The 20,412-nt window shown below is 40.6% G+C and overlaps 2 protein-coding genes across 4 annotated transcripts in view; one reads left to right on the forward strand and one right to left on the reverse strand.

Annotated features, from left to right (window-relative positions):
• PXMP4 (peroxisomal membrane protein 4) overlaps nt 1-20,412 on the forward strand; it is a 772,061-nt gene that overhangs the window by 98,361 nt on the left and 653,288 nt on the right. The gene's annotated exons all lie outside the window — the stretch shown is intronic.
• The window catches only part of ITCH (itchy E3 ubiquitin protein ligase), a 180,536-nt gene that overhangs the window by 94,744 nt on the left and 65,380 nt on the right, over nt 1-20,412 (reverse strand). The window contains exon 3 of one of the 3 annotated variants that reach the window (XM_049698922.1): nt 14,449-14,480. The exons of the other annotated variants lie outside the window; for them this stretch is intronic. The gene's annotated coding sequence lies outside the window, so the exon portion shown is untranslated. The remainder of the gene's footprint in view (nt 1-14,448; nt 14,481-20,412) is intronic. 3 annotated transcript variants of the gene reach the window in all.

Here is a 20,412-nt window from a genome sequence, read left to right on the forward strand (position 1 = left end):
TGTCATGGGGACTGAGTTTCCCAGCAAAATTCAGCTCAGCTTAATAATGAAGGAATGAAAGAATCATCATTTTAGAACCTCTAATATAAATAACTGAGCCAGGCAAGAACAGATGTTAGCATTAAAAAAAAAAAATTTTATTTATTTATTTTTGGCTGCTTTGGGTCTTCGTTGCTTCGTGCGGACTTTCTCTAGTTGCAGTGATCGGGGCTACTCTTCATTGCGGTGTGTGGGCTTCTCATTGCAGTGGCTTCTCTTGTTGTGGAGCATGGGCTCCAGGCGCATGGGATTCAGTAGTTGTGGCTCGGGGGCTCTAGAGCACAGGCCCAGTGGTTGTGGCGCATGGGCTTTGTTGCTCCACGGCATGTGGGATCTTCCCAGACCAGGGGTCAAACCTGTGTCCCCTGCATTGGCAGGTGGATTCTTAACCACTGCGCCACCAGGGAAGTCCCCGAATTTTAAAATATGTCTACAAACTATTTGACACTCCTCCCTGACAAAGATGGAACCTAATATCCCATGCCTTTTGAATGTAGGCCAGATTTAGTGACTCTCTTCTAATGAACAGAATGTGGCAGGAAGTGACAATATGCAACTTCAGAGACTATATCATTAAAGGCAATGCCACAGCACACAATGTATAAAGATGCATTTTGTGATATCAGTAACTGAAATCGGTGGTAACAAAGCAGTAAAGGCACAGTTTCTGAATATCATTGAAATTAAGCTATTATAAATTAGAGTATTATAACTTCAGGATGTTGAATGTAATTCCCATGGTAACCACAGAGAAAATTGTTATAGAATATATACAAAAGGAAATGAAAAAATAAAAATGTTTCACTACAAAATATAAACTAAACACAATGACAGTCATGAAGGAAATGAGGGTCAAAAAAACTATAAGGCATATAGAAAACAAACAGTAAAATGAGCAAGTCAGTCCTCCTTTCTCAGTAATTACATACAAATGGATTAAACTCTCCAATCAAAAGACAGATTGGCAGAATGGATTTAAAACATGATCTAATTGAGAATTCCCTGGTGGTCCAATGGTTAGGACTCCATGCTTTCACTGCCAAGGGCCCGGGTTCAATCCCTGGTCAGGGAACTAAGATCCCACAAGCCGCACGGTGTGGCTAAAAAAAGATAAAACTTAAAAAAAATAAAAATAAAACATGACTAATTATATGCTGTCTACAAGAGACTTACATTAGATCCAAAGACACCAACAGGTTGAAAGTGAAAGGATGGAAAAAGATACTCCATGTAAACAGTACCCAAAAGGGAGAGGTGACTATACTAATGTCACTTTAAAGTCCATAAAATGGACTTTAAATCAAAAAAGGTTACAAGAGACAAAGGGCATAATTTATTAAAAAGATCCAATACACCAAGAATATAACAATAATTATAAACATTTATGTACCTAATTTATGTACCTAATAACACACCATCCAAATATATGAAGCAAAAACACATATTTAAAGGGAGAGGGAATTCCCTGATGGTCCAGCGGTTAGGACTCCACGCTTTCACTGCTGAGGGTGCGTGTTTAAACCCTGGTTGGGGAACTAAGACCCCGCAAGCTGCACAGTGTGGCCAAGTTAAAAAAAAATTTTTTTTAATAAATAAATAAAGGGAAAAACAGACATTTCTCAGCATATTAAAAGGATTATATGCCATGACCACATGGGACTTATTCCTGGGACGCAAGGATGGTTAAACATATGAAAATCAACTGATGTAATGCACATTAACAGAATGAAGGGGAAAAAAACACATGATTGTCTCAACTGATGGGAGGAAAAATACCTGACAAAATTCAACACCCTTTCATGACAAAAGAAAAAAAAAAATTAGGAATAGAAGGGACCCACCTCAACATAATAAAGCCCATATATGAAAAACCCACAGCTGACATCATACCCAACAGTGAAAGAATGAAAGCTTCTCCTCTAAGATCAAGAACATGGCAAGGATGGCCGCTCTCAACACTTCTATTCAATACAGTACTGGAAGTCCAAGCCAGAGCAATTAGGCAAGAAAAAGAAAAAGTATACACCTTGGAAAGGGAGTAAAAAATTCTGTTTGATGATGATATCTTACATGTAAAAAACCCTAAAGATTCCACACGCAAAAACTATTAGTACTAATAAATGAATTTCAGCAAAGTAGTAAGATATAAAAAATCAACACGAATGAATTGCATTTCTATACACTATCAATCTGAATAGGAAATTAACAATTTCATTTACTAACAGCATCAAAAATAATAAGACACTCAGGAATTAACTTAATCAATGAGGTAAAAGACTTGTAACCTGAAAACTACAAAACACTGCTGAAAGAAATTAACAGACACACAAATAAATGGAAAGACATCCTGTGTTTATGTACCGAAAGTCTAAATATTGTTAAGATGTCAATACTACCCAAAGCAATCTACAGATTCAATGCAATCCCATCAAAATCTTAATGATGTTTCCTTCAGAAATAGAAAATCCATTCTAAAATTCATATGGAATCTCAAGGGACCCTAAATAGCAAAAAGAACCTTGAAAAGGAACAACGAAGTTGGAGAACTCACATTTCTGATTTCAAAACTTAGTACAAAGCTACAATAATCAAAACAGTGTGGCATAAATACAGACATATAGACTTATTCTATTGGAATAGAGAGCTCAGAAATAAATTCTTACATATACAGCAAAATGATTCTTCCCCCCAACCCCCCTCTCCCACACCATTCCCTGGCAAAATGATTTTTGACACGGTACCAAGACCTTTCAATGGGGAAAGGACAGTCTTTTCAACAAACAATTCTGAGAAAACTGGATATCCACTTGCAAAACAATGTTAGACTGTTACCTACCACCACTTACAAAAACCGAAAAAAAGAGCCCACCTGCTGCAACTAAGAAGCCCCTGTGCCACAACTAAAGAGTTGGTGAGTCACAACTAAGAAGGCTGCCTGCTGCAACTAAGAAGCCCACCTGCTGCAACTAAGGAGGCAAACTGCCACAACTAAGGAGCCCACCTGCCACAACTAAGACCTGGTGCAACCAAATAAATAATAAATACTATTTTTTTTAAAAAAGGGTCAAAGACTTAGATGCAAGAAAGACCTAAAAACTATAAACTTTTAGAAACAGAGCAAAAGCTTCACAATACTGGATTTGGTAACGATTTTTATATATGACACCAAAGGCACAGGTAACAACAACAACAAAAATAGACAAACTGGACTTCATGAAAATTTAAAACATGTCCAAAGGACACTATCAAAAGAGTGAAAAGGCAACCTATAAAATGGAAGAAATTATTTTCAAATCATTCATCTAAGGGATTAATATCCAGAATATACAGAGAACTCCTCACTCAACAACAAAAAAACCAAGTCAATTCAAAAATGGACAAAAGATTTTAATAGACATTTCTCCAAAGAAGAATGGCCATTAAGTACATGAAAAGATACTCAACACCACTATGCCACAAATCAAAACCACAATGAGATACCACCTCACACCCATTAGGATGGCTATTACCAAAAAAGCCCCCAGAAAATAACAAAATGTTGTCAAGAATGTGGAGAAACTAGAACCCTTGTGCATACTGGTAGGAATGTAAAACAGTAAGCTGCTGTGGGAAACAGTATAGCATTTCCTAAAAAATTTTTAAATGGAATTACCTATGATCCAGCAATTTCACTTCTTGGTATATACCCCCCAAAAATGGAAAGCAAGGTCTTGAAGAGGTATTTTTACATAGCAGCTGCATTATTCATTATGCCTAAAATGTGAAAGCAATCCAAGTGTCCATTAACAGATGAATGGATAAGCAAAATGTGGTAAATACATACAATGGATTATTATTCAGGCTCAAAAAGGAAGGAAATTCTGACATGTGCTACTATGTGGATGAACCTTAAGGACACACTTTGTTAAGTGAAATAGCCAGCCACAAAAAGATGATTCCGCTTATATGAGGTACCAAGAGTAGTCAAAATCAGAGAGAAAGCAGAATGAACGGTGGTTAACTGGGCTCACAGGAGGAGGAAATGGGGAGTTACTGTTGATTGGGTACAGAGTTTCAATTTTGCAAGATGAAAAGAGATCTGGGGGTGGATGGTGGTGATGACTGCACAATGATATGAATGTACTTAATACCACTGAAACATATACACTTAAAAATGATTACTATGGTAAATTTATTATCATGTGTACTCTACCACAGTTTTTTTTTAAAAAATGCAATGCCACTTGCTCTTTTGGGTTACTTGTTCTCAGGGAAACAAACTATGTGGCAAGGAACTGAGGCCTCCTGCCAAGAGCCAGCACCAACCTGCCAGCCACATGAGAAAGACACCTTAGAGGCTAATTCTCCAGCCCTAGTAGTCTTCAGATAACTGCAGCCTCAGCCAACATCTTGACTGCGACCTCAAGAGATCCAGGGTCAGACCCATCCAGCTAAGCCACTTTTGAATTTCTGTCCCACAGAAACCATGTAAGATAAAAAGTTTGTTATTTTAAGCAGCTAAATTTTGGGATAATTTGTTATGCACCAATAGATAACTAATACAATAGTAAAACCAATGGATGAAAGGGTATTAGAAAACAGGATATTTATATGGCCTCACAGTATTACACCACATATTACTTACTAATTACAAAGTGAAAAGTATACGATTATTATGGAGATCTTATAGTATCACATTAACCAAGTAAATAAACTTACCAACATCGTTACAGTGACATTCCACTACTGATGTGCCGCCTAATATAATGGAAAAAAAGAGTATACGATATCACCTAGACTAGTATTATTGCCCCCAAAATGTCTGACCTGAATCTAATAATGAGAAAATGATTATATCCAAAATACATGACACTCTACCAGTTACCTGGCCTGGACTCTTAAAAAATTAACACTGGGGCTTCCTTGGTGGCGCAGTGGTTGAGAGTCTGCCTGCCGATGCAGGGGACACGGGTTTGTGCCCCGGTCCGGGAGGATCCCGCATGCCGCGGAGCGGCTGGGCCCGTGAGCCATGGCCGCTGGGCCTGCGCGTCTGGAGCCTGTGCTCCGCAATGGGAGAGGCCGCGGCGGTGAGGGGCCCGCGTACCGCAAAAAAAAAAAAAAAATTAACACTGAAAAACTAAAAAGGCAAGGAATTTCCCTGGCAGTCCAGTGGTCAGGAAGCAGCACTTTCACTGCCAGAGCCTGGGTTCAATCTCTGGTTGGGGAACTAAAATCCTGCAAACTGCACTGCGTGGCAAAAAAAAAAAAGAAGACAAACTAAAGACTAGATCAAGACACTAAAAAGACAAAACAACTAAGTGTGTGAACCTTGACTGGATCCTACACGTAGGGACAAAAACACCAAAGACTTTTGGTGATAACTGGGAAAATCTGAATATATTAGATGACATTATGGAATTGTTAATTTTCTTAGAAATACTAACACATGCTATTGTGGTCCTACAGGAAAATATCCTTTTTCTTGGGAGAAGTAACGTAAAGGTGTTCAGGGGTGAAGTATCATGATGGTTGCAAATGACTTTCTCATGGTTCAGCAAAATTAAAAGTACATCTAGAGAAAAAGTAAATGTCGCAAGAGGTCAATATAAGCAAGGTGTTTACAGGTATTCACTATACTATTTTTTTCCAACTTTTCTGTCGATTTTTTTCAAAATAAAGAACTGATTAAAAAAAAGAAAATAAAGAGTACCCTATCACAATGAGATACCACGACGCTCCTATTAGAGTAACAAACAAGAAAATACTGACAATATCAAGGGCTGGCAAGGATGCAAAGCATCCTCATGTACTGCTGGTTGAAACGCAAAATGGTACATCCAATTTGGACAATGTTTTGCCCATTTTTTATAAAATTCAACACGTTTACCACATGACCCAACAATCCCATTCCTAGGTATTTACCTTAGAGTAGAGGTTCTCAATCAGAGGCTATTTTGTCCTCTGGGACTTTTTTTTTTTTTTTTAACAATGGTGGGGGCGGGTGCTATTGTTATCTAGTGGGCAGAAGCCAGGGATGTTGTTAAACATCCTACAGTGTGAAGGATGGCCCTCCACAACAAAGAATTATCCAGACCAACATGTCATAGTGCCAAGACTGAGAAACCTTGCCTACAGAAATAAAAACATATGTCCATATAAAATCTGTACAAGAATGTTTACAGCAGCTCTATTCACAATTGCAAGATATGTGAAACAACTAAGTCTCCCTCAATAGGTAAATCGATAAACTGCAGTACATTCATACACTGGAATACTACTCAGCAATAAATGCTTTTTAAAAAATGCAACAACTTGGAGGAATCTCAAAGGCATCATACTGAGTGAAACCCAGTCTCAAAAAGTTTACATATGTACTATTCCATTTACGTGACAGTCTCCAAAAGACAAAACTAAAGGAATGAAGAACAAATTTGTGGCTGCCAGGGATTCCCTGGTGGCTCAGTGGTTGAGAGTCCGCCTGCCGATACAGGGGACACGGGTTCGTGCCCCAGTCCGGGAAGATCCCACATGCCGCGAAGCGGCTGGGCCCGTGAGCCATGGCTGCGGAGCCTGCGCGTCTAGAGCCTGTGCTCCACAACGGGAGAGGCCACAACAGTGAGAGGCCAGCGTACTGCAAAAAAAAAAAAAAAAAATTTGTGGCTGCCAGAGGTTAACTGAGGGTGGATATGACTACAAAAATACAGAACACGGGAGGTTTTTGGTGTGATGAAGTTGTTCTGTATCCTGATTGCGGTATTAGTTACTAGAATCAATAAATGTGTTAAAATTCACACAACTATACACCCAAAAAAAGCCAATCTTACTGTATGATGAATTTTTAAAACATTAAAAATTTTAAAGGCTACATATTCTGGGTACTGGGTTGAATACTGTCTCCCCCCAAAATTTATGTCCACCTGGAACCCCGAATTTGACTTTACTTGGTCTTATAGGATCTTTGCAAATGTAATCAAGTTAAGATGAAGTTATACTGGATCAGGGTAAAGATGGAAACACAGACTGGAGAGATGTATACACAAGACAAGGAATGCCAGCAACCATCAGAAGCATTGAACAGATTCTCCCTCTGAGAGGTTCCAACTCCAGTGATGCCTTATTTTGGCCTTTTAGACTCCTAAAACTTGAAAAAATAAAGTTGTGTTGTTTTAAACTGCCCAGTTTGTGGTAATTTGTTACAGCAGTCCTAGGAAACTAACATACTCTATGATTTTATTTACGTGACATTCTGGAAAAGGCAAAACTATTGGGACAGAAAACACATCAGCGCTTCCTAAGGAATGACTACAAAGGAGCACAAGTAAAGATTCCAAGTGTTTATCAAAATTCAAAGACGTGTATACCTAAAAAGAATGAATTTTATTATGTGTAGGTTACATCTCAACAAACCTGTCTATAAAAAGCATATTCCCAATGTGAATGACAAAAAGTGCTCTTAAAATAGTTTCTACAACAAAAAGGAAAAAAAATTAACATTAGATCTCCTACGTATCTTGCGGAGATCTCTCCAGGACACATTCTTCCTTTCTAGTATCTCTCTTCTACCTCTACATCTCACAGCTAGATTAACCTATCTTTTTTTTTAATATAAATTCATTTATTTATTTAGCTGCGTTGGGTCTTCGTTGCTGCACGTGGGCTTTCTCTAGTTGTGGCGAACGAGGGCTACTCTTTGTTGCGGTGTGCAGGCTTCTCATTGCAGTGGTTTCTCTTGTTGCGGAGCATGGGCTCTAGGCATGCGGGCTTCAGTAGTTGTGGCTCGAAGGCTCTAGAGTGCAGGCTCAGTAGCTATGGCGCAAGAGCTTAGTTACTCCGCGGCATGTGGGATCTTCCCAGACCAGGGCTTGAACCCGTGGTTCCTTGCACTGGCAGGCGGATTTTTAACCACTGCACCACCAGGGAAGTCCCTTCACAATCAAATACAGTGATGCAGAGCCTATATCTTCACCTAGTAAACCACTGACTTGAACCAATGAAGATATCAGTTTGAATCTAAAATCTAGTACAATATTAAAATAATCTATTACTTATTAGTCTGTCAGTTACAAAGAAACTTAAAATAGGGCCAGTTCTTAACACTTTTATATCATTTATTTTGAGTAATGTTTACTATCACACTAGAAAAATGTGACAGAATGTCTACATTGCCAGCAATAAAAACTAACCTTGGGACTTCCCTGGTGGTCCAGTAGTAAAGAATCCGCCTTAGGGACTTCCCTGGTGGTGCAGTGGTTAAGAATCCGCCTGCCAGTGCAGGGGACATGGGTTCAAGCCCTGCTCCGGGAAGATCCCACATGCCACGGAGCAACTAAGCCCATGTACCACAACTACTGAGCCTGCACTCTAGAGCCTGTGAGCCACAACTACTGAGCCCGAGTGCCACAACTACTGAAGCTCGCGCACCTAGAGCCCATGCTCTGCAACAAGCCACCCAATGAGAAACCCGTGAACTGCAACGAAGAGCAGCCCCCACTCACCGCAACTAGAGAAAAAGCCTGCGTGCAGCAACAAAGACGCAAGGCAGCCAAAAATAAAAATAAATAAATAAATAAAAATTATTTAAAAATCTGAAAAGAAAAGAATCCGTCTTAAAATGCAGGGGACGTGGGTTTGATCCCTGGTCAGGGATCTAAGATCCCACATGCCGTGGGGCAACTAAGTCCGCGTGCCACAACGACTGAGCTCGAACACCTCAACTAGAACTCATGTGCCACAAACTATACAGCCCACACGATATGGAACCCGCGCACCACAACTACAGAGTCTACGTGCCCTGGAGCCTGCACACCACAACTAGAGAAAAGAAAACCCACACACCACAACTAGAGAGAAGCCCACCTGCCACAATGAAAGATCCCACATGCCTCAGCAAAGATCCTGTGTGCCACAATTAAGACCCGACACAGACAAAAATAAATAAATAATTTTTTTTTTAAAAAAACCCTCTAACCTTAACATCTTCCTGAAAGGCAGTGGGAAAAAAAATGTGGAAAAAGACATTTCATAAGATTATTTTGTAACATTTTGCCCCATAAGCAACAAATAGACAAACTACATTTCTAGCCTTATTTTAAAATATCCTATTTATAGATAAATTATTAAATAACCAGGATATTATGAAATTTGCCTGGTTTATTTTTAGGAATAATATATCCAACATAATCAGTTATTTTATAGGCCACATCTACTGTGACCTAGAAAACCCTTCAATAATTTCATATAGGGCTTCCCTGGTGGCGCAGTGGTTGAGAGTCTGCCCGCCAATGCAGGGGACATGGGTTCATGCCCCGGTCCGGGAAGATCCCACATGCCGCAGAGCGGCTGGGCCCGTGAGCCATGGCCGCTGAGCCTGCACGTCTGGAGCCTGTGCTCCACAATGGGAAAGGCCACAACAGTGAGAGGCCCGAGTACCGCAAAAAAAATAATAATAATAAATAATAATTTCATATAGGCCTATAATTTCTTAAAAGAAGCCACCAGGGACTTCCCTGGTGGCACAGTGGTTAAGAATCCGCCTGCCAATGCAGGGGAAACGGTTTAATCCCTGGTCCCGGAAGATTCCACATGCCGGAGCAACTAAGCCCGTGCGCTACAACTACTGAGGCCTGCACTCTAGAGCCCACGAGCCACTACTGAGCCCACGTGCTGCAACTACTGAAGCCTGTGCACAAGCTCACGCTCGCCACAACTAGAGAAAGCCCGCACGCAGCAATGAAGACCCAATGCAACCAAATAGAAAAAAGAAGCCACCAAAAAGACATTTCAGAAAACACACAAAACCAGTAAGGAGAAAACTTGCTTGTTGAAGCAGAAAGTACAGAGTTCAAAGAGCTGAAGTACACAGTGGTATTCAGAGAACTAAAACCAAATGAAGTCAAACTCTCAGCCTTGCTAAAATACAGAAGCATACATGGTAACTGTAAATACTGAGTAGTCTCCCATGGGTAGGGCCACTCAGTCAAGTTCCCAAACCCCTACTCAAAAGGGTTATGTATCAAAGGACCCGTTTTGAAAAATCTGTCTTCATTCACCAGCCACTACCATGAAGAATGGACTCCAGGGACTTCCCTGGTGGTCCAGTAGTTAAGACTGTGCTCCCAACGTAGGGGGCCAGGGTTCGATCCCTGGTCAGGGAACTAGATCCCACTGTTGCAAAGAAGATCCCGCACGCAGCAACGAGGATCCCGAGTGCCACAACTAAGACCCGGAGGAGCCAAATAAATAAATACATATTTATTAAGAATGGACCCCAGGCTCAATCCAGTTGGAAGTGGAAACATGGGAGTTGGTAATGGTTCCTGTGTATGCAACCAGTAGCCACACTACCCAGCTGGGTTGAAAACTAATTCCTGTTCACTGGGGCCACAGCAGCAGAGACTAAGGAGCAATGTTTAGATCCCATTCTCCACTAATGATAACAAAGAAGCTAACCTTGGTGTACGTGTTGACTAAGTATTGTCAGAGGGGATGAGAGTTCTTTGCGTTAGGGCAGAAAGTAAATACTCATTTCCATAACTTAATTTCTCAAGAAAAGGAGAGAAAATGAACTCCAACCCACTCATGATGGGGAAAAGCTCCTTTCCTATTTACTGGAGAAAGTTACCTTAATAGGGAAGTAGGATGTGGACCACCCCATATCCCCCACAACAGTGACACCTTGGCTCTGAACATCACGTAATGATCTCTGATCACTGACAGTTCTTTCCCATTTTCCAGCCAAATGGGAATCCAGCGTTGATTTTAAAGCATATACATAAAAAGACAATTATCTTATTCAAAGAGAAATAAAGGAAGGTACAACTTTCAAGGTTCAATAGTATAAGAGTTTAAGAAAACTGGCACCAGAATCGGAACCTTTAGCATTCATTTGCAGGTCTGAACTTTGTACCCAGTATTGCAGAAGACAATTTCCTCCCAGTTCTCCCAAACAGCTTTCTGACAAACATTATAATATTAACTACTATTACAAGCTGTGTCCTGGCTTTGACTACTTACTGCTAGAGTTTAAAGGATTTGACATACCACAATAAATATAACTACTGTTGTACTACTATTAACTATTGCTCTCTTTTGCAACCAATGCTTGTGTGAAATTATACAACCTAATTAAATATAAAGTTGAATTTCCTGGCTTCCAAGAAACTCTTATTTCTATCTCTTAAAACACATGAATTCTCCTCAAAATAAGACCCTGGATAGCCACTATCCCCATCCTTCCAGCAAACCTTTCTCAGATCATTTTTACACATTATTTAAGATCAAGTAAACTAGATGTCAATACTAATGAATTAATGAGTAATGTCTATGTATACTTTATAAACAAATTCATGCATTTATATTAAAAGAACTAAAAAAGCATTGTTATAAACATTGTATTAAAACCCCAGAAAAAGGGCTTCCCTGGTGGCGCGGTGGTTGAGAGTCCGCCTGCCGATGCAGGGGACACGGGTTCGTGCCCCGGTCCGGGAAGATCCCACATGTCACGGAGTGGCTGGGCCCGTGAGCCATGGCCGCTGAGCCTGTGGGTCCGGAGCCTGTGCTCCGCAACGGGAGGGGCCACAACAGTGAGAGGCCCGCATACCGCAAAAAACAAACAAACAAACAAACAAAAAAAACCCAGAAAAAAAATTAGAGAGAGAATCATTTACTTCCAAGAGCCCTAAATACTGGGGAGAGAGAACAGAAACACATTACCACTTATCCATTAGGAAACAAATAGGATTATGAAAGCAGAGCCAATTCTACACTCCAATTTGGGTCAGCAGATTTTCACCTTAGTATTCGATTCCAAGACTACCTCCTCTACTTTGAGTCCCAAAGGAACTGATTAAAAATATCATTTCAGGGCTTCCCTGGTGGCGCAGTGGTTAAGAATCCGCCTGTCAATGCAGGGGACACGGGTTGGAGCCCTGGTCCAGGAAGATCCCACGTGCACGGAGCAACTAAGCCCATGTGCCACAACTACTGAGCCTGCGCTCCAGAGCCTGCGCGCCACAACTACTGAGACCACATGCTGCAACCACAGAAGCCCGCATGCCTAGAGCCCGTGCTCCGCAACAAGAGAAGCCACCGCCATGGGAAGCCTGCGCACCGCAATGAAGAGTAGCCCCTGCTCACCACACCTAGAGAAAGCCTGCGCACAGCAACGAAGACTCAACACAGCCAAAATAAATAAACAAATAAATAAATTTATTTTAGAAAAATATATATCATTTCAAAGAAGGCAAAATACCACACACATATTTGTTCTCACAGATAAACATATGGAAATCCAGGAAAGTTAAATGGATTGCCCAATTAAGCAAAGATTTCTTAGCTGTGACACCAAAAGTACCATCCATAAAAGAAAAAACTGAGAAATTAAGCCTCATTAAAATTAGGAACTTCTACTCTTCAAAAGACACTATTAAGAAAATGAAAAGACAAGCCAAAGGCTGGGAGAATATATTTGTTAAATGTAATGCATATCTGATAAAGGACTTACATCCAGAATTCACAATGAACTCTTACAGCTTGATAATAAGATAAACAACCCAATCAAAATGGATTGTCCAAGGTCAGAACAGAAGATGCAGCCAAAAACGGAGATCTCTAGCCTTGATCAACGTTAATTTCATGATTTAAAGCCACAGTTCCATAAATCAGCCAAAAAAGAGAAAAACAGGGAAACAAATGAAAAAAAATACTTATGTCATTGTTGTACTTGAACTTATTCAGTTTGGTTCTTTTCAAAATTATTAAAATATATATTGAGTTTAGGACCACTCCCAAACCCCTCTTCAACAAAAACAAAAAGAACCCTACCAAAGAGCACAGTCTCAAAATAAGAAATTCCAAATCATCACACAAAATCAAGTAATCACTGAAATAATTAAAACAGACTTTTTCCCTTCAGAATTACAAAAAATTAAACCTTTGTCTGGATACCTCAGCCTGATTCATATTTCCTTAGGCAAACAGGAAGAGCAAGTCCTCTAAGAGCCAAATTTCTTTTAATAAGATCCCATATTTTCCTTCTCCAAAATAAAATTTGGGGGGCTTCCCTGGTGGGGCAGTGGTTGAGAATCCACCCGCCAGTGCAGGGGACACGGGTTCGAGCCCTGGTCCAGGAAGATCGCACATGGCGCGGAGCAACTAAGCCCGTGCGCCACAACTACTGAGCCTGCACTCTAGAGCCCGCGAGCCACAACTACTGAAGCCCACATGCCTAGAGCCCGTGCTCCGCAACGAGAACCCACTGCAATGAGAAGCCCACGCACCGCAACGAAGAGTAGCCCCTGCTCCCCACAACTAGAGAAAAAGCCCGCCTGCAGCAACGAAGACCCAACGCAGCCATAAATAAAAAAATAAATTTTTAAAATAAATAAATAGAAATAAAATAAAACTTGGATGACACAGAGACTTCTTTCCCTATCCTTTATAAATGTTTATCCCACCAAGTAAATGGTTAAAAGAGAATAGAGAATTCCAAAACTAGAGAAAAATGTAATGAAGGTCATGCCCCAACCAACCTTCAGCTTTCCAGAAAGCACTACTTTTAACATTTTATCAAACATTCATTTACTGAGGGACTATATATTAGAGAATGGTTCTAGCTGCTTTGTCAACACAGGAAAAGAGGACGACTAGCACAAGACCCAGAAGAGGTAGGCTGCAGCCTACAAGATACTTAAGACACCAAAAAACCAAACAACCCAATTAAAAAATGGGCAAAGGAATTGAACAGACATTTCTCCAAAAAAGATATACAAATAGCACATGAAAAGACACTCAATATCACTAAGCACTGGAGAAATGCAAATAAAAACCACAATGAGATACCACTTCTCCCATCAGGATGACTATTCTTTGAAGAAAAGAAAACAAATGAAATGTTGGCATGGGTGTAGAAAACTGGAACTCTTGCGAACTGCTGGTGGGAATGTAAAATGGTATAGCTGCTGCAGAAAAAATGGTGGTGGATCCTAAAAAAATTAACATGGAATTAGTAACAACAAGGTCCTACTGTATAGCACAGTGAACTACATTCAATATCCTGGGATAAACCATAATGGAAAACAATATAAAAAAGAATGTGTAGGGCTTCCCTGGTGGCACAGTGGTTGAGAGTCCACCTGTCGATGCAGGGGACGCGGGTTTGTGCCCCGGTCCGGGAGGATCCCACATGCCGCGGAGCGGCTGGGCCCGTGAGCTATGGCCGCTGAGCCTGCGTGTCCGGAGCCTGTGCTCCGCAGCGGAAGAGGCTACAACAGTGAGAGGCCCGCGTACCGCAAAAAAAAAAAAAGAATGTATATATGTGCATAATTGAGTCACTCTGCTTATACAGCAGAAATTAACAACATTGTAAAACAATTATACTTCAATAAAAAAATAAATTTAAAAACAACAACCAAAAAAACCTGGAACTCCTACTTGAGCCACTGATTCCACGTCTGGGAATACACCTAAAAGAACCGAAAGGAGAGACTCAAACAGATATTTATACAGCCACATTTACAGCATCATTATTCACAATAGCCAAAAGGTAACCCAAATGTCCATCAATAGATGAACTGATAAACAAAATGTGATATACACATAAAATGGAATATTATTCAGTTTTTTTTTTTTTTTTTTGCGGTACGCGGGCCTCTCACTGTTGTGGCCTCTCCCGTTGCGGAGCACAGGCTCTGGACATGCAGGCTCAGCGGCCATGGCTCACGGCCCTAGCCGCTCCGTGGCATGTGGGATCTTCCCGGACCGGGGCACGAACCCGTGTCCCCTGCATCGGCAGGCGGACTCTCAACCACTGCACCACCAGGGAAGCCTTCAGCTTTTTAAAAAGAATGAAATTCTGGAACATGCTACAACATGAACTTTGAAGACACTGTGGTAAGTTAAATAAGCCAGCCACAAAGGACAAACATGGTATGATTCTACTTACATGAGGTACCTAGAATAGTCAAATTCTACAGAGACAAAAATTAGCATAGTGGTAACCAGGGACTAGAGGAGGGGAATGGCGTTATTGCTTAGTAATAGGTACAGAGTTTCAGTTTGGAATGATGAAATTCTGGAGATGCATGGTAACAAGTGTACAGCAATGTGAATAGATTTAATGTCACTGAACTGAACGCTTAAGAATGGTTAAAACTGTAAATTTTGTTATGCATATTTTACCACAATAGCAAACAAAAAATAATCAGGACAGATAAGTTCATCATTTTCTTTGCCCCTTACAAATGAAAACATCAATTTACATAGTAAAATCAAACAGGGCAGACTGAACATATGTGCTACATCTCCATACTCTCCTAAAACCCCAACAAGATGAAATAAAGACAAAGGGAGAATAGATGACTGCATATCAATGTCAGCAATATTCTGGACAAGGAAAAGCAGCAGTACCTAGGTTCTGCACATTTCAATACATACATAATACAGTTTTTAATTAAGACCTATAGTAAGTCTTTCTTTCCAAAAATTCAAGGGAAAAAAAAGATAATCTAGGATTTCCCTTTGACTACTAGCTTTCCACAGAAACAAATGCAGCTAATCCCTCTTCCACGTTCTTTTCCTTCCACAGAAGACCTATAATTAAATGAGCCACCTAAAAATCCCTTTTAATTTTCAGAACAAATGAACTCCAAAATCTAGGTTAGACCATGCTTCAAAAGTTCAAGGAACAAAAAACAAATCCCTTTTCCATTAAATGAGACTTAAATTTAGCTCAATTTGACGCTGTTGCTGCATATCTATGATGGCGGCAACTTTGTCTACTTTTCATAGGCCCAGTTCAGTATTCTTATTCATCAATGAGGGAAATGTTACTATCTCAAATATTCTGAATGCTCAGGCTATATCTAACACACTATTCAAATTACTTTCTAAAAAGACTACTTACAGGGCTTCCCTGGTGGCGCAGCGGTTGAGAGTCCACCTGCCGATGCAGGGGACACAGGTTTGTGCCCCGGTCAGGGAGGATCCCACATGCCGCGGAGCGGCTGGGCCCGTGAGCCATGGCCGCTGAGCCTGCGCGTCCGGAGCCTGTGCTCCGCAACGGGAGAGGCTGCAACAGTGAGAGGCCCGTGCACCGCAAAAAAAAAAAAAAAAAAAAAGACTACTTACAATAACTACATTTTGCATTTTAGTCAAGAATAAGGAATTAACCTTCCTGTGTATGTCAAGAAAATTTTCATGAGAAAGTATAAACAGAACAAAAGGCCTGGTGAAAATTAAATCCTAAAAATCACTTTCTCTGATTATACAAAATAAACACATTCCACCTTTCTACATTTATCAGTTTTTTTAAACATTCTAAATCATAAATTACTTTGTCAAGTTTCTGCAACAAAATTCTACATTTTTTACATGAAAAAATCTTTTGTTAGTGTTTCCAAACCTTGTTAAATACAAAAATTCCATGTTTAAACTGAAGTCTAAAAAAAAACACGAAAAAAAACCCCAAAACTGAAGTCTACATAAACTCCTCAGAGATTAACTGAGCTGACCAAAAATGTGAAACTAGAAATGTAATAAGCAGTTGAACTACTTTACTTCTTCCTTTTCTATTCTTATGAAGCTGGGAAATCATAAGACTATGTACGTGATCCATCATTAAAGAGGGTGCTGGGGCTGAGTAATGAAGATCCACAACATGAAAAAAGAGGGATAGGACTTCCCCGGTGGCGCAGTCGTTAAGAGTCCGCCTGCCAATGCAGGAGACACGGGTTCGAGCCCTGGTACAGGAAGATCCCACATGGCACGGAGCAACTAAGCCCATGCGCCACAACTACTGAGCCTGTGCTCTAGAGCCCATGAGCCACAACTACTGAAGCCCACAGGCTTAGAGTCTGTGCTCCACAAGAGAAGCCACCACAATGAGAAGCCCGTGCACTGCAACAAAGAGTGGTCCCCACTCACCGCAACTAGAGAAAGCCTGCGCGCAGCAACGAAGACTCAACGCAGCCAAAAAAAAAGAGGGATAGCCTCTTTAGTATTATCCTCACATATCCCAGTTTTTTTTACAGAAGAATGAATATGGGAAAAGCTTTCAAAATTTGCCCTCTTTACTGCAGGGTCCTACTGTCACAGAGTGACCCAAATACAAGCTTCTGTCTTTCACTTTCCATTCTCACTACCACCTCCCTAGCCTGCTCTCCCTACCTCCAGACACTACCAACCCTAGTTAAATACTGTAGACCTCAATATTACCGAATAAATCTTCATAAAATACCATTTCATCCTGTCAGTCAACAAGACTTAAGGTTATCCCAAAATAAGGTTATCCCAAAATAAAAAGGCTGGTGAAGGGGAGCAGAATTTTTCACCCCAAAATATGCTACTTTGGCATAAGGATTATTTTGAGCTAAAAACAATCAAAACTCAGCAGATTCAGTAAAAGCTCTTTACCTCCCCCTCAACTGCCTAAATTTACACTGGAAAGGAGGCCTGTATCAAGAAGAGAACTATTGCCAGAGATATCTTTTTACCTAAGAAACTTACCCGCACATCAAGGCAACCTTATTTTCCAAACATCTCCTCTCCTCTTCCTTTTGTATCCCCAGACCCCTACCCCTTCCCTTAGGTCAGGATGTTCATATAAGCCTCTATTAGGTGGCTGCCCTTTGGGTCTCATACTTTTATGGGGCTCCCATACCATATTTAGGAAATTTGTTTTTCTCCTGTTAATCTGTCTTATATCAATGATTAGACCAGTCAAAGAACCTAGAAGGGAAGAAGAGAAATTTTTTCTGCCCCTACACTTGTCTCTTAATTTTTCCAAACTTTCTCTTCTTACGCGGACCACACAAACCCTCTTCAGATTAATCTAAATTCACTGTACTTCCACCATCTCAAGTCCATTCCTGCCATTTTGCCCATTCTGAATCCCAGTTTTAAATAACTTCTCTCCTCCTCTTTGCCTTAATTATTCTATATACTCCTCATTCAGCCCTAGACTTCTCTAAGGTATCCCTTGAATTTTAAAAATCCCTATGTGGGTAAGGACTTTCTTCCCAGAGGGCAGGGAACATGGGTTATGCTGCAAAAAATTGAGCCCCAGATCAGAGGCTGCAGAATGGCAACCCACAAGACAAATCCTGCCCACAGTGGTGATTTGCTTGGCTCACAGAGTTTTTTATGAATTCATTAAGTTGCCAACATTTAAAAATAAAAATTTCTCTCAAAATCTGGAATTCTAGCGTCTGTTCAGAAAAAAGTTAAGATGTTCAGGCCACACTCTGTCTACACGCCACCCCCCCTCAGCCCCCTGCCAGATCAACAGTGAGCCAACATTGAATTATATATTTTTAAATGATGAATTTCACCTCAATTAAAAAAAATAAAGTGGGCCAAAGCTGCATAACAGCTGCCTCACTGGAGTGACATGAATTCCCTAAATCACTTAAGTCCCAATCTGATCTATCATTACTGTTTAAAATGTTCATCTAGCCCTTGTAGGCATTTGACTTTACAGTGCTCACCCTAGATAAATTTACTGAATGAATTAATAAATTAAGAAGATAATTTTAAGAAGGACAAGGTTGGTGATGATGATAATGTGATAATGACAACAGTAATACTGGCAATTAACATTTCCTGCTTATTTTGAGCCAACTATTGTTCAAGCAAAAATACATTATCTCATTTAGTCCACACAACAACCCTATGGATACATGTTACTATTATTCTCAATTTACAGATGAGGAAACTAAGGCACAAAGAAGTTAAGCAGGGCTTCCCTGGTTGCAAAGTGGTTAAGAATCTGCTTACCAATGTGGGGGACACAGGTTCAAGCCCTGGTCCGGGAAGATCCCACATGCCGCAGAGCAACTAGGCCCGAGCACCACAACTACTGAGCTGCACTCTAGAGCCCGCGAGCCACAACTACTGAGCCCGCAGGCCTAGAGCCCGTGCTCCGCAACAAGAGAAGACACCGCAATGAGAAGCCCGCACACCGAAATGAAGAGTAGCCCCCGCTTGCCGCAACTATAGAGAAAGCCCATGCACAGCAGCAAAGACCCAACACAGCCAAAAACTTAATAAATAAAATAAATAAATTAAACAAACAAAACAGAAGTTAAGCAACTTGGCCAAGGTCATACTGCCAGGACACGGTAGAGCCAGAATTCAAAATCAGACAATCTAACTCCAGTACATACTGTTAACCCCTACAATATGATTCCCTACCATACTTTCCTCTGTGACCAACTGAACGGACTCTCTGGAACGAAGAATCAAAGACTAAATTTTAGGGGCTTCCCTGGTGGTGCAGTGGTTGGAGTCCACCTGCCGATGCAGGGGACACGGGTTCGTGTCCCGGTCCGGGAAGATCCCACATGCCACGGAGCGGCTGGGCCCATGAGCCATGGCCGCTGGGCCTGCGCGTCTGGAGCCTGTGCTCCGCAACAGGAGAGGCCACAACAGTGAGAGGCCCACGTACCGCAAAAAAAAAAAAAAAAAAAAAAAAAAAAAAAATACAAAGTGATTCAGTACAAAAATCCTTCTCTCTCCTGGAGTAGAAGGTTATATATATTTGGGTAAACAGTCTGCAGATGTGAAAAAAACTGCAAGTTTCTTGAAGGCAGGGACTGCTTTTTCCATGAGTCCCTGCAATGCCTAGCACAAAGCAGCAGTTAGCATATATTCAATTATATTAAAGGAACCAAGATATCCAAGTATCTTAAATTGCAGTGCAACAAAATCCTTATTATAGCATTTATCATCTTGCTGTTTACAATAATTACCGGTGAACAAGTTTGTTTTCCTGACAAAAACAAAATCCTTGAGGCAGAGTACCCTCTGGGACCTAGCATAACAGGGGCTCAATAAATGCTTACTGAGTATTACAAACTTAACATTCCTATACTTAGATTTCCTGTAAGTCTCTCTACCAATGTTTAAAGTAGAACTTAAGGGAATTCCCTGGCAGTCCAGTGGTTAGAACTCCACACTTCCACTGCAGGAGGCATGGTTCAATCCCTGGTTGGGGAACTAAGATTTCGCAAGCCATGCAGCATAGCCAAAAAAATAATAATAATAAATAAATAAATAAAATAGAACTTAAATAAAATGGCTTCTCATTTATAAAGCACTGGATTTTATGAAGTCCTATTATAAGCTTTCCTGAGACCAGTCCTATATTGTATCAACAAAGCCCTGAAAAATTAGTGAGCTGGCATATGAAGCACAGAGAATAATCAATGAGCTAGGAGAGAGCATTGTGTTCATGCTTTCAATAGACAAGTAATGCAGTCCAGAGAGATTTAAGCGAATTGCTCAAGATCACAGAATTTAAGTAACAAGCAATACCAAGGCCAGAACCCATGTCTCCTGAATATTGGCCCAGTTTTCTTTCCACAAAGAACGACTCTGTGAGCTCAGGATGAAGTGGAT

The sequence above is a fragment of the Orcinus orca genome, chromosome 16, assembly GCF_937001465.1.
Source record: "Orcinus orca chromosome 16, mOrcOrc1.1, whole genome shotgun sequence".
NCBI lineage: Eukaryota > Metazoa > Chordata > Mammalia > Artiodactyla > Delphinidae > Orcinus > Orcinus orca.